The following is a 13,353-nucleotide window of genomic DNA, read 5'->3' as shown; positions in this document are numbered from 1 at the left end:
AATTTAGAAACCCCACCGCTCAGTCTCTCTTTCCACGCTCCAGAAATTCTCTGGGGCGTCAGTAGACTCTCCTTCCTTTCCTTTAACTGACTCTCATCTGCTGTAACTGGCTGTATACTTCTGCAACATATATGTCCTCATGTGGTTGGTTTTGTTTGCAAAGTTTTTCTCTCTCTCTGCATACATGGGCAGCCCCTCTTGTCTGTGAATGACTTGATTTTGTAATGGCCATGGGTGGACATTCATTTTACTGTAAAATATAATAATTGCATCTGTTATCAGATCCGAATGTCTCTTGGTCAAGAATTAGGGCTAAACTACACACTATGCAGGAGATCCCTGATTGGATATCCTGACCTTTTCGGAGCCTGAAATGCAGTCGTAGGGAATCACTAGTTTTTTAAGACCATTAGCGTAGGTGTGAATGTTTAACTCTTCCCATCAATAACTCCTCCTCTCCCCAATGAATATTTGCCCCTTAGGGAAAATTAAATCCCTTTCCCATTGCTGATTCTTTGGAGAAAAAACAGTATCCCCAATAATTATATTTCATTTTTCTAAAGTCAAGATCTGCTGACAGATCTTCTGTACGCTTATAAGCATATATCTCAAAAGACTAAACATGTCTACTATAACTATTTTAGCAAAGTTGGGCTGGCTTTACACAGCTGCAGTGGCAGGTGTCCAGAAAATACTCATTCTGTATCAATTCAGTGTCTCTATCCCGCAAATCACAACTAACCCTGTGCCCTGTGAAATCCAAACTTTCCCCACCAAATGTTTTTAATAATTCCCGGAGCAGGTCAGCCCTTAGGAATAGTGAGACTTCCAGTTACACAATACCCTGCCTGACAGATAAGATCAATTCAGAGACCTTTCTATGTGTGTCTCCACTTACAGCAGGAAGTATGTCTTCTTACAGGGGACAGTCTCTGGAATGTGAGGATATGTAATGTGGGGTGGTCCAAAGATTGTTTTGGGGTGCAGCTGGGCCCCAGTGTCTGTATGTGCATTGGTCCTGGGGGCCACCCTCTTGGGAGCAGCTGGCACAAGAACCGGACTTTGGACCAGGACCCAGCATGCACCCTCTCGGAGGGAAAAGTCCCCTGAATGTGGGGCTGTATTGATATGTGGTGGTCCAATCCTTATTTTGGGGTGCAGAGCTTTTAAATTGTCCTCAATATCATTCAGGAACCAGGAAATGTGAATAAAGAACTGGGAATAGGGAACGAACTGGGAACTGGGAATCAACTTCAGCCTCCTGCAGTAAGGTAGGTGAGTGAGATCAGGGCTTTCTCTGTTACAGCACCAGGATTTCGCACTGACCTTCGTGTCTTTTGGGCATCAAACACTTCTTTAAAAAATGATTTTAAGCCTTTTGTTAAACTATTTAACTTGATGAATAATAACTCCTTGCTGGTTCTTCTTCCACGTGGATTATTGTATTTACCTTATGCCGTGCCCTGTTATTTTTTTCTGTGTTTTATGATATTTACCAGAGGAGGACCTACAATGACTTGCAAGGGAATCTCATTTCCTCTTCCTTCTTTCTCCTTATTCTGCTTCCTTCTCCTCCTTCCCACTCACCAGCCAACCTTTATCTGCCTTTCTGTATTAATCTTTCCCTCACCTTGGTAGCCTCTCATCAGGAAAATTCTGGCCCAACTGCATGGTGCCGGATGAACCTGGCCCAGTTGTGCAATGGGAAATCATCTGCTTGGCACGCAGAAGGTCCCAGGTTCAATCCTCGGCATCTCCAATTAAAGGGACTAAGCAAGTAGGCGATGGGAAAGACCTTTGCCTGAGACCCTGGAGAGCCGCTGCTGGTCTGAGTAGACAATACTGACTTTGGTGGACCAAGGCCTGATTCAGTATAAGGCAGCTTCATGCTTTACCCTTTACCCTGTATCCCCTCCCCACACTATTTCCTTTCCCTCCTGACGTCCCCTGACATCTCCTGACATCTACCATATCCTCATCTTTCCTTGCTTCCTTCTCTCCTGCCCACCCTTCAACAAACTTAACTTTTATCTGCACCCCCATCTCCAGCTATGTTTATTACTTATTTACTTCATTTATACCCCACTTTTCTCTACAGTGGGGACCCAAAGCAGCTTACATCCTTCTCCTCTCCATCATTTTATCCCCAAAACAACCCCGTGATTTAGATTAGGCTGCGTGTGCGTGACTGGCCAAAAATAACCTTGTAAGCTCCCACAGTAGAGTAGGAATTTTAACCTGGGTTTCCCTGATCCTAGTTTGAAACTCTAACCACTATAGTGGCTTTCACGACATGGCTGCTGTTGAACAGCAGCAATCAGCCATGAGTCATGCAAGTTGCATAGTAGCAACGAGTCCTCCCTCAAAGGCCAAAACAGCCCCATAAAGAGCCATACCCCATCCCTCTGCTTTTTCCAAAGGCTGAATACTGTTGTGGTTGCCTAGCAACAGCCACTAAGGGCATCTGTTTCTTAAACCCATGGGCATTCCTTTTTATCATTTTGGGGTCCCCTCCTTTTAAGATTTCAGATTTTTTGCAAACATGGGGCTTTTCACAGATTTGCGGAAAGATCTGTCTTGCCTGTCCATGGCCCCAATCTCTGGATTTATCTACCAATGGAGCCACACTGAGAGTTGGACGTATTGAAACTGTTGTTTTAAATTAAAGTATTGCTACTTTTAATTATTATTATTTTATCTGTCCCCCACTGTCTCTTATGGCAGCTTTTATTAATGAACGTACTGTTGTTTATATTAATTCTTATGAAGTTGTTTTAGCTTAATTGCTCTATTATTTTAATGAATGCAAGAAGCTACAATAAAATTATGTTTATTAGGAGTGTGGGATATAAGTGTTATAAACATATATATTTAAAGGGAAAGTATTTCCTGTTGCTGCTAGTTATTCACTGACCATCTTGTATCTCCAACACGCTGCCATAATACATTCCACCATTCTCAACAGGGGATTTGAATTTGTGTGATAGAATAACTCATGACCATGAATTATGGACGGAAAGGGTGACCACGGATTTAAAAACCACTGGATTGTAACAGAGAAAGCCCCACAGCACAGCCAAGGAAAACAAAAACAGGCAGTTTGCCAAGGTAACCTACAGAAAAAAATGTACCCTCATTCCCGTACCAAGGTATTCTGTGTATCTGAGGACATCCTAAGGTCTACTTTAGGGTCCACTTAGCCAGTTTAACTACTGATTCCTTAATAATTAACTACTGATGTCTTTATTCAGAACGTTTAGTTATTGTAATATAAGAACATAAGAAAGGCCCTGCTGGATCAGACCAAGGTCCATCAAGCCCAGCAGTCTGCTCACACAGTGGCCAACCAGGTGCCTCTAGGAAGCCACAAATAAGACAAGATATAAATCTAATCATACTTTTGAGCAGGACTAAAGGCATAGCTAGATACTAACAGGTAGTTAAAAAGAAAACTATTAATGTGCAACTTGATTGGCTTCTGAAGTACTTCCCTTTGCCAACATATTCCAAAATGATGTTAAGGATGGTGTTGCCATCTGCTGGCTGTGTGTGATAGTATTATGTTAGCCACAATTTCATTGTTTCTTCTTCATGGCTAAAATGTTAACAAGGGTTCAATGCATACTTAAAATAGTAAGGGGGACCCACCAGGGTGGTGAGGGTGGTTACGGCAGTATCGTGGTCAAATATTGGCTAGGAAATATAAGAAGATTTCTGCATGAGTAGGCTGAATGTCTGCCAGTTTTTGCATCTTCTTCCTCAAGCATCTAAATGCCTCTAGAAGGCTTACAAAAAAGGCACAGAGTATAAAGGCTCACCTGCTGTTGCCCCAGCAACTGGTATCACGAAGCCATACCCCTTCTGAACATGGAGGTTATATTTAACCTCCATGGTTAATGGCCAATGATGGACCCACATTTCATAATTTTGTCGAACCATCTAAGCTTCCAGCCATCACTGTATCCTCTTTTGCTGAATTCCATAAGTTAATTGTGTGTTGTATGAAGAAACTCTACTTCTTGTCTCTTCTGAATCCAAAGGCCATCAACTTCTCTGGGAACTAAGAAGTTACAGGAGTTGAAAGTGGAGAGTAGTTTCTAGATTGATACTGGGGTCAACAGGTAAGCCCCAGAAAGAAAGAAAAACCCAGAGAAGAAAGCCATAGGACCATACAGTAAAATATAGGATATAGTTTTATCTAGACACAATAAACTGATTTATTTAAACCACAGTTTCTTCCACAAAGCTTGGTTATTCTATCAGGCATACTTAACAGAACACACATAAATCCCATTTTGTCTCACGTTTACCTTCTTTCCCAGACTTAAGCAGTATCCTCAAATGCTGTTCTAAACTCTTGCAAAACATCACTCCTTATGCAATCTGCTTTCTATTGGCCAACTGCAATAAAAAGGAGCAAGAGTGGTCAGAAGCCTTAAAAGCAAATATCTAAACTCTGGAGAGAAAAAGATATGCTTATAAAACGTTGTCATAAAAACAACTGCATGGCAGCTTGTGTTTCCGGTATTTCTCTGGGAAAAGGTTAGAGTCGCTTCACCTGTTTAACAAGTCTACAAGGGAATTCAAACTACTGCTGTTAGAATGGCTACTAATGAGAGCAATCCTAAACAGGTCTACTTAGATGTAAGTCTTTTTTTATTCAATGGGGCTTACTCCTGTAACCAGTGAACCATTCTTCCCTGTAAGGGTTTCATTGCCTGTTCAAAAGCAATGCATTAACCAGTAAATAACAGGCCTATATTGAGATGGCTACTCTCTTTGATACCCAGGTTCTATATGTTACAGCCCTTGGACTGAAGAAAAGTCAGAAGTTTACTTATCTCCAGGTGTCAAGTGAAAATCTTGTATCCCAGCTAAATATCCCTTTATCTTCTAAGATTTTGATATAAAATCAATTTCATTATTCTTTAAATGAATAAATATGAAAGAATCCCTGAGATACAAAATATACTTGCATACATAAATTAAATTGAAACAGAAATGTATACATATCATTGCTCATCCTATCTAAAGATTAAAAGAAAAATACAATTTCTGATATTCTTACCAAGCAGCTTTCAGAAAGCTTGAGAGACTGAGGGATGTTTGGGGTGTAGCTGTATAGGCCCATTTATGTGAAACACATATGACCATGCCAAAACCTTCTAGTTTGTCACTTCTGATGGTATGAGATGAGTGCTTCTCTGAGCTTAGCAGAGATTTCCCATAGAAACATATTTCAAAACTGAATTATTAGATGAACTTGTTTAGAGATTTTTCTGGGCACCAGCCCATCTATACAAAATTATCTCTTTTCCAAGGATGGAGCTGAGAACGTAGCTGAAAAAGAACAGCTTGTACATGTTTTGCAAATCGGAGAACCACAACAAATGGTCAGACATGCTGTTTGTTCAACCAATGGTCTGACAGACAAGAGTCTGTGGCATTTCCCGCAAAGTGTCTACTATAGGTTTTTCAGAAATTAATAAACAAAAAAGACACACACCATGTACAACTAGTGCTATGCTGCCATATTTTACCAAGCTAGGGTATAGCTACCTTTTTTCTGGCAAGGATTTTCCTGCTTTTCATAGGTGTATGATAAGCAGAAATTCAATAGGAGAGCCAGTGTGCTTAACATTTCTCTTCTTTTCATATGTGTTAAGTGAAATATTTTATCTTCCTTGGTATTGTAGAAGATACAATTGGCAAAGAGATGAAGTAGATAACTTCTGCTGCTCATCTAGGGAGAAGGAAGGTAAAAAGCATGGGGGCTACAGTATTCCGTTCTTAGAAATCAGACAATCTGGTCCTCTTTTCCCTTGCAAGGGCTCTGGGCACACAGCAGATTTCCAGGATCTCCATACTGGTGCTTTGCTCACTCTGTTCATTTTTTTGCTGCCATCTACCTCAATCCCAGATTCTCAGGCTGACAGATCACCTGACACCTGGCTGACTGAAACCTAAAATGACAAGGTGAAGTGGGAGGTCAAGGGAAAAATGCTACTCATAGAACATGTCTGTAAGGCAGAGGAGAGAAGTGGGAGCTGATCTCCATAGTGATTCCTACCCGGGAGCCACTATAGGCCATTCAGAGGCACTTCATCAACACTCACATTTAAGCAGACACTTTTATTCAGAAAGGGGAATAAAGGAAGAGAGTAGCGCCTTTGCCACAAAGCCTGAAGCATCCCTGATAAATTGCTTTTAAAATAGTATGTTCAAGTATCTTGATTCCATGCAACTCCTGACATCTCTGTCTGCCTCCTGGCATCAACCGTCTCCCCAAAAATATATATATTTTTGTAGAGCGAACTCTTTGCCTTATAAGAACTGTCGGCTTGTTATACCTATACAGAATAAGATTTTGTAGACTTAAAAAGGGTCATATTTATATCATAATCCTCCCTGCACTAGAAACACAAGGACCAGGCAAGACACACCAGATAACTGAAAACATACCACAGCATCACACACACCACACAAATCTTGTAGGTAGACAAAAGGAAAGTATGCCTGACTTGAAAAACTGAAAAATCTTTTTTTTTTTTACATTCAGATGCACAGTTATTGAATCCTGCTCCCCCAATATGTTTGATAAAATCCATTTGCAGGAATTTCCCTGAATTTACATGTTAGACACAAGTTTTTGAAAAATCCAAATTCTTTACCAATATTTGTATTCAGCAGCAGTAAAAAAAAAAAAAAGAAAGAAATCTGGTTGGAGAGTGTTCCAAGGTATATTCCTTGTTACTATCTATAGATGTACAACATTTCCTTGATGTTGTGACTTTGGAAGATAAACCTGTTCAATTATTCCCAGTAATAAATTCTTTTCTCAGAGTATGAGCCCTGCTTTTTGCAATAATCTTATTGAATAAATATGAAAATGTATTGAAAAATGCAACCTACTATCCTTCTGTGCCTGTTTTCTGACAGCGGTAACCTGTTACGTTTCATGAGAATGAAAGAAAGGAGGATGCAAAGAATTTAGCAAATATTGTTATCACTTACTAATTAATGGAACCAGTTCCTATGCCATTGTACAGAAGTTTGATGTGTGTTTTACTGCATGATTATGGGCAATTAATCCCTTTTAATAGACGATGCAGGTTCATCAGTATTACTCTTGGATAAGCTAACTAGGGAGGCACAATGATCCCCTCTAGTGGACAATAATAAAATGACAAGTGAAATGTTCACAAACTTTGATACATTCTGTACATGCAAATAAAGTACAAGAATTAGACTAAGGCACTTCCTGTGAAATGATCCTGCTTCTTTGTAAATGGTATTTCGAAATGTTTATAATGAACTTCATTACATTATAAACAACCAGATTAATAGTTTCAATGCCAAGAGAGGGAAAACCTGGACTATGATCATCCCCCACTCTTGGGTCAGCTCTCAGCCTGACTAACTCACAGGGTTGTTGTGAACAGACTGTTGCAGCACCCAGGCATTCCAGGTGGGCAAAGGTCACTTGAAAAATTATTTACAGGAGACAAATATTCTCAGCAGCCAGGGAAAACTTGTCTTGCTGCCTTTCTTCACTTGCTAGGGTTGTGCATATTGATAAACCCGAACTGAAAATAAACCCGAAATTTGCCATTTTGGCAACATTCAGGTTTGAGTTTTACCAAATACTAAACCTCGGAATAAAGCCGAAGCCAAATAGACGATCGCTGAATCAACTGAATAGGTATTTGGCTTTTTTCAGCTTCGGCTTTCCCCAAGCTTTTCCCTATGGGAATTTTTTTTAATGAGCTCTGGGGGAGGCATTTTTGGAGTTCCCACATTTTCAGGGTAGCTTCAAGGGACTCTCCTTGCATGGACCCCCAAGTTTGGTGATGATTGGGTCAGGGGTCCAGAAGGGGTTGACCCCCTCCTCCTTAGAGAAGCATTGTAAACTTTATCACACTTCTCTGTGGAGGAGGGTGACCCCTTCTGGACCCCATAAAATCAGACCCCCTGTACCAAACTTTACCAAACTTTGGGGGTTCATGCAAGGAGAGTCCCTTGAAGCTACATTGTGAATTTGGTGACTCTACCTCCAAAGATGCCCCTGGGAGAATTTTAAAATTATTTACTTTTCACAGTCTGTAATGGCTGCATCTGTCCCAAGAGTCATGGGAAAACTCAGTTTCCCATGAATACTTGCAATGGGCAAGCACAATTGTGCAGGACCACTGCAAGCATTCATGGGAAACTGAGTTTTCCCACAATTCTTGGGTAAAAAAGCAGGCGGTTATTACAAACTGTGAAAAGTAAATAATTTTAAAATTCTCCCAGGGGAACATCTAAAAAGGCTTATTGCTATTTAATATTTGATTCAATTATGGTTCTTCCTGTGAAGTATTTGAAAGCATGATTTACTATGTATCTGAGTGTTGTTCCTCAAAATGTGTGAACAAAACTGTCATTCGTCTCTAGCTGTGCTATTCAACTGTAATGAATGTGTAAATCCTTCTTTGTCTAAGACCACACATCCTGACAAAGGACCCTCCACATTAAGGAATTCTCCAGTTATACTGAACCAGATAGCAGAACCACCTCTTGAAAGGTGCTAGTTCCACTTTGGACACAAGATATAAACCTATAAATGAACATCCAACTTTCTAGTTCCACTCACAACTATCTGGAAGTTTTCCATTCATCAGACTAAATAATGTACTGACTTCCACAGAATATGGAAGTGCTATAAACTGTGGTAAACACGCTCCACCTGAATCTTAGCATCTCATTGGAATTCACACCCCAAACTTCTTTCTCTAGTTCAGAGCAACAATATCAACAGTTTCAAAACTGATGGATGTAAAAAGTTAACACCCTTCAAAAGTCATTCAAGTGTTCATATAGAGGCAGGGCAAAAGCATACATTTTTGGGGACCCAGTATAAACTTGTAATCCTGTCCATTGATATGGTCATATGAGTCATGAAAGACAGAAAAAAAGATTTCATTTCTGAAATGATATAAATGAATCTGTCACTCTGCTAGCCAGTCCCATTCAGCAACCCAATAAAATGTCCCTGTTCTCTCCTCTGACCCTAGAAGCTAAAATGACTAAACTGAGGCTATCGTATTTTGGTCACGTCATGAGACGACAAGAGTCACTGGAAAAGAGAGACATGCTAGGAAAAGCTGTCGGTAGCAGGAAAAGAGGAAGACCCAAGAAGAGATGGATTGACTCTATAAAGGAAGCCACAGCCCTCAGTTTGCAAGATCTGAGCAAGGCAGTCAAAGATAGGACATTTTAGAGGACTTTCATTCATAGAGTTGCCATGAGTCGGAAGCGACTTGACGGCACTTAACAGAAGTTCTCTCCTCTACCCCCTTAGGACACTACACTTGCACCCTGAAAACTGGTCCCTTGCAAAACATAGAAATAAGCTAATTGAAAAATTAAAATCATAAAACCCACCTTCAACTTAAAATGCATTGGAATTTGCTGTGTCTTGTCAAATCAGACCAAATTGCTCAAATATACGCTGACACTACTCATATTTTTGTTAATGCTCATGCATCTTTGCAAATTATGCTCCTATAATAAGCAATGATCTTTTCAGATAACATCACACAGACATTATTTGCCTGATAAAAATCTGCAAACTGAGGGGTTGTATCAGTCTGTATGAAGTCCAGAAAGGATCACGGTCAAGAATGCATGAGATCATAGGTCTTAGATTATCACAGCTGGATCAGCAGAAGGAAGGAAGATTATTTATCCAGAAATGACAGGATCAGAACTGGGAGGCCTGCAGGGACTATAATCCTGATAAAGACTTAATGATGGAAGGGGAATTAGGAAACAGAAACATATAGTGCAACGCTAAGAATGCTTTCCTTTGAGTAAACCCATGAAATAGACCTGGCTAGGATTCTAAGTAGAATTGTTTAGAACTGTGGAACGAAAAGCATAATGCTGGATAATGTCTAGGAGTGCATTAAGGTAGGTGGCAAGGAGCTCATTATAGTGATAGCAGGGGTTGACAAAGCAGCTGTGGGATGAGAAAATGTTATGTTCACTATACATTTATTTATATACTTCTTTTCTTCCCAATGGAGACTCATGGCAGCTTACAAACATCGCTCTCCCCTCCTCCGTTTTCTCGCCTCAACAACTGGCCAAGATCCTCCAGTGAGTTTTTATTGTGAAGCTTGGGATTTGAGCCCAGCTTTCCCAGGATCCTAGTCTGACACTCTATCCACTATATTGTGTTTAAAGAATGTCATATTCAAGAAGGTGCTGAAGGTTTCCCTGGAGTCCTTTAAACCTAGGTAAATTTCCGAGAGGTCTTCCTTCAAGCCCCAGAGTTCCAAGAAACACAGGCATCTGGTCTCCCTGTCTGAACATTTAGAGACTGTGTGGCTCTGACATCTGTAGGGGGCTTGTATTCAACAGCTTCAAAGGATATTCTGATGGACAGGAAAAAACAGATTAACAAATTGTACTGTACAGACAGCTCCATGATCTTGTTCTTTTTTTCTTTTTAAAACTTCCTTCCTTCCTTCCTTCCTTCCTTCCTTCCTTCCTTCCTTCCTTCCTTTTTTTTTTTTTTGCCAAATGCAGCCACCAGAACCATAACTCCCCTCCTTCTTCTGCTGCTACTACTTTGCGGTGGGAGGGACTCTTTTAAAGTTTTCTTTCCTCCCCCTCCATCTCTGTATGGGAAGAAGTTATATAATAAGCAGCATTTTCCCACTGCAGGTTAAAAAGCAGAATGCACGTGGCGACTTTCAATGGGTCACTGATACAGGAAGAAAGGGTTGAAGACACCACCCCCCAGCCATGCCATGGGCACTGGGTTTAGTAGCAGGCTTGCCAAGTGCCCCTTACGAGTGGGCAATCTCCTGGGGAGAGGCCCCCCAACCCACCCTTGCAGTTTAATCTGATGGGATCAGGGCTGTAGCTGGGGGGGGGGGCAAGGAAGGCAGCCACCCATGTTGTGCTTCTGCTGGTAGTCCAGGGAGAAGGCAGGTAAAAGCATGTGGCATGCGGAAAAGGTGGCAGAATTGCCTCTCCTACAGGAAGAGCGGACTGGGGAGAAGAGGGAGTTCTGCTGCCCTCTCTGCATGCCACAGGGCTGTCCTCCTTGCCTGCCCACCCCAGTTATGGTCCTGGGTGGGAGCAGGTACCAGGGGGCAGAGTTGACATTGGGCCATGCACTGATGTCAGAACCAGGTACAACCCAGATGTGATGTCAGATGATGCTTTAGAGTGTCGATCAACATGCTGATGTCTCTGTCCAGGTTTTTGCCCAGAAGTGACGGCAGCACATAGCTCAACATCATTTCCACCCTTTGGTCCTCCCCCAAAGGCTGAGCCACCTCCTGGCAACCCTAAGTAGCCATTAGAGTATTGGACTAGGATCTGGTATAATTGAATTTTCACTCTGTCATGGAAGCTTGATGTGTGACCTTGAGCCAGAAACACAATCTGAGCCTAAGCAACTTCCCAATTTTCTTATTAACACTTTCTAACTTCATTTGTTTCTTTGATGACTGTTGCATGATTGCTTTTCATCTGGTTTATGCTACTTTGACATCTGTTTTATGGCTGTTGAAATTTTCAGTGACAAATGCTGTGCGGTATGCCCATTTGTCTGCTATTGTTCTCGTTCCATTTATTCTTATTGTTCAAACAATTGAGTCATCTCAACTATAAACTTGCTCCAGTAATACCAGTTCTTACTTTAAATGTAGGCTTTGTCATTCAGGATCTCCTCCTTTGGCAACACTGAAATCTTCTGGCATTTTTCTACTATTTTCTTTAGTTAGAAATATACAAGGAGACCACAACTTGCAGTAGCTTCTATCTGCCTTTTCAAACGAAACCAGCTCTTTCTTCACACATACAGCTGGGAGAGGTTATCTTCTCCAAAACCTTTTGGAGGTTTAACAAAACTACCAGGGATGTTTAACAAAACTACTATCTCCTAACAATTAACATCCATTGAGGAACATCAAGTGATCATTGTGAGTCATCAGTATAACAAGGGCATGGTCAGCCAATAGCTACGAAGTTAGAACAAGAAGCAATGTATGCAACACAATCCAGTGTAGGTACACTCAGAAGTAAATTCTGTATTTAATATGGCTTACTTCCATATTAAATTTAATATGGCTTACTTCCATACTTACTTACAGTGCTCAAGAGAGGATTAGTCGTGAATAACTCCAAAAACAAAGCTGGGCACTTCAGCCTGGCATGTGCAACTGATTGCCAAGGATAAATGACCAAAGATAAACTGGGTGAGTGAGCAACCATGTGGCAAATGGAGTTCAGTGTGGGTAAGTTTAAGGTGATGTATATTGGAGCCAAAAATCCTAATTTTAAACATATGCTGGTGTGGTCTGAACTGGCTGAGACTGAGATTGAAAGAGATCTTGGGGCTATTGTGGGAAGCACAATGAAAATGTCGACCCAATCTGCGGCAATGGTGAAAAAGGAAAACAATATGCTAGGAATTATTAGGAAAGGAATTGAAAATAAAATGGCCAGTATTGTATTGCTGTTGTATAAAGGTATGGTGTGGCCTCATTTGGAATACTGTGTGCAGTGCTGGTCACCTTATCCCAAAAATGGCACTGCAGAAGTGAAAAGAGGTGCAAAGTTATACTGAGGAAAATGGCAGTGTAGCTCATTGGCAGACATTAAAGTGTAAAATCAAGTGCCCCCCACTGCCATGTCCACGTCCACAAGGCCCCACGCAGTTCAGGATGCCAAGTAAGGGTTTGACCAATAGTCTCCCACCCCTGCAGCAGCTAACCATTGGAGGCAGTGATGAGCACAAGTTTAGACAGCTTTAAAATGGGGTTAAACAGATACCTGATAGAGAGGGCCATCAATGCATACTAACCATGGTGACTGATGAGGGCTTCATATCCAGAGGAAGCAAACCTCTGAATAACAGTGCTGGTAGGCGGCAACAGGGAAGATCCTTAGCCTTAGCCACAACATATTTAGGTGAAAAGACTTGAAAGAGAAATGTTGATTTGTACTTTGCTAATCCCCACCAAGGAATTTCAGGGTCGCTATGCAGAGCAAGGAACTAGCAAACCGCCTCTTTTAGTCTCTTGCCTTGAAAACTCTACTGGGCCACCATGAGTTGGCTGCAACTTGATGACACTTCACACACACACACACACACACACACATTCACCATCTTGGATGCACACTGTAACATGGTGAGGGGGGTTGTGATGTAAGCAGCCAGACCTCTCCCACTAAAGAGTGGTGCCATGAAGGCACAGGGACCAAACGCTGCCATAAGAGCAAGACACTTCTCCACGCAAAATGGATGCCTCTCAGTAGAGCCTGAGATCCATCTTGTGTGTATAACATAGGCAG

Source organism: Euleptes europaea, chromosome 12, assembly GCF_029931775.1.
Source record: "Euleptes europaea isolate rEulEur1 chromosome 12, rEulEur1.hap1, whole genome shotgun sequence".
Lineage (NCBI taxonomy): Eukaryota > Metazoa > Chordata > Lepidosauria > Squamata > Sphaerodactylidae > Euleptes > Euleptes europaea.
Note: the sequence above shows the minus strand (reverse complement) of the source record.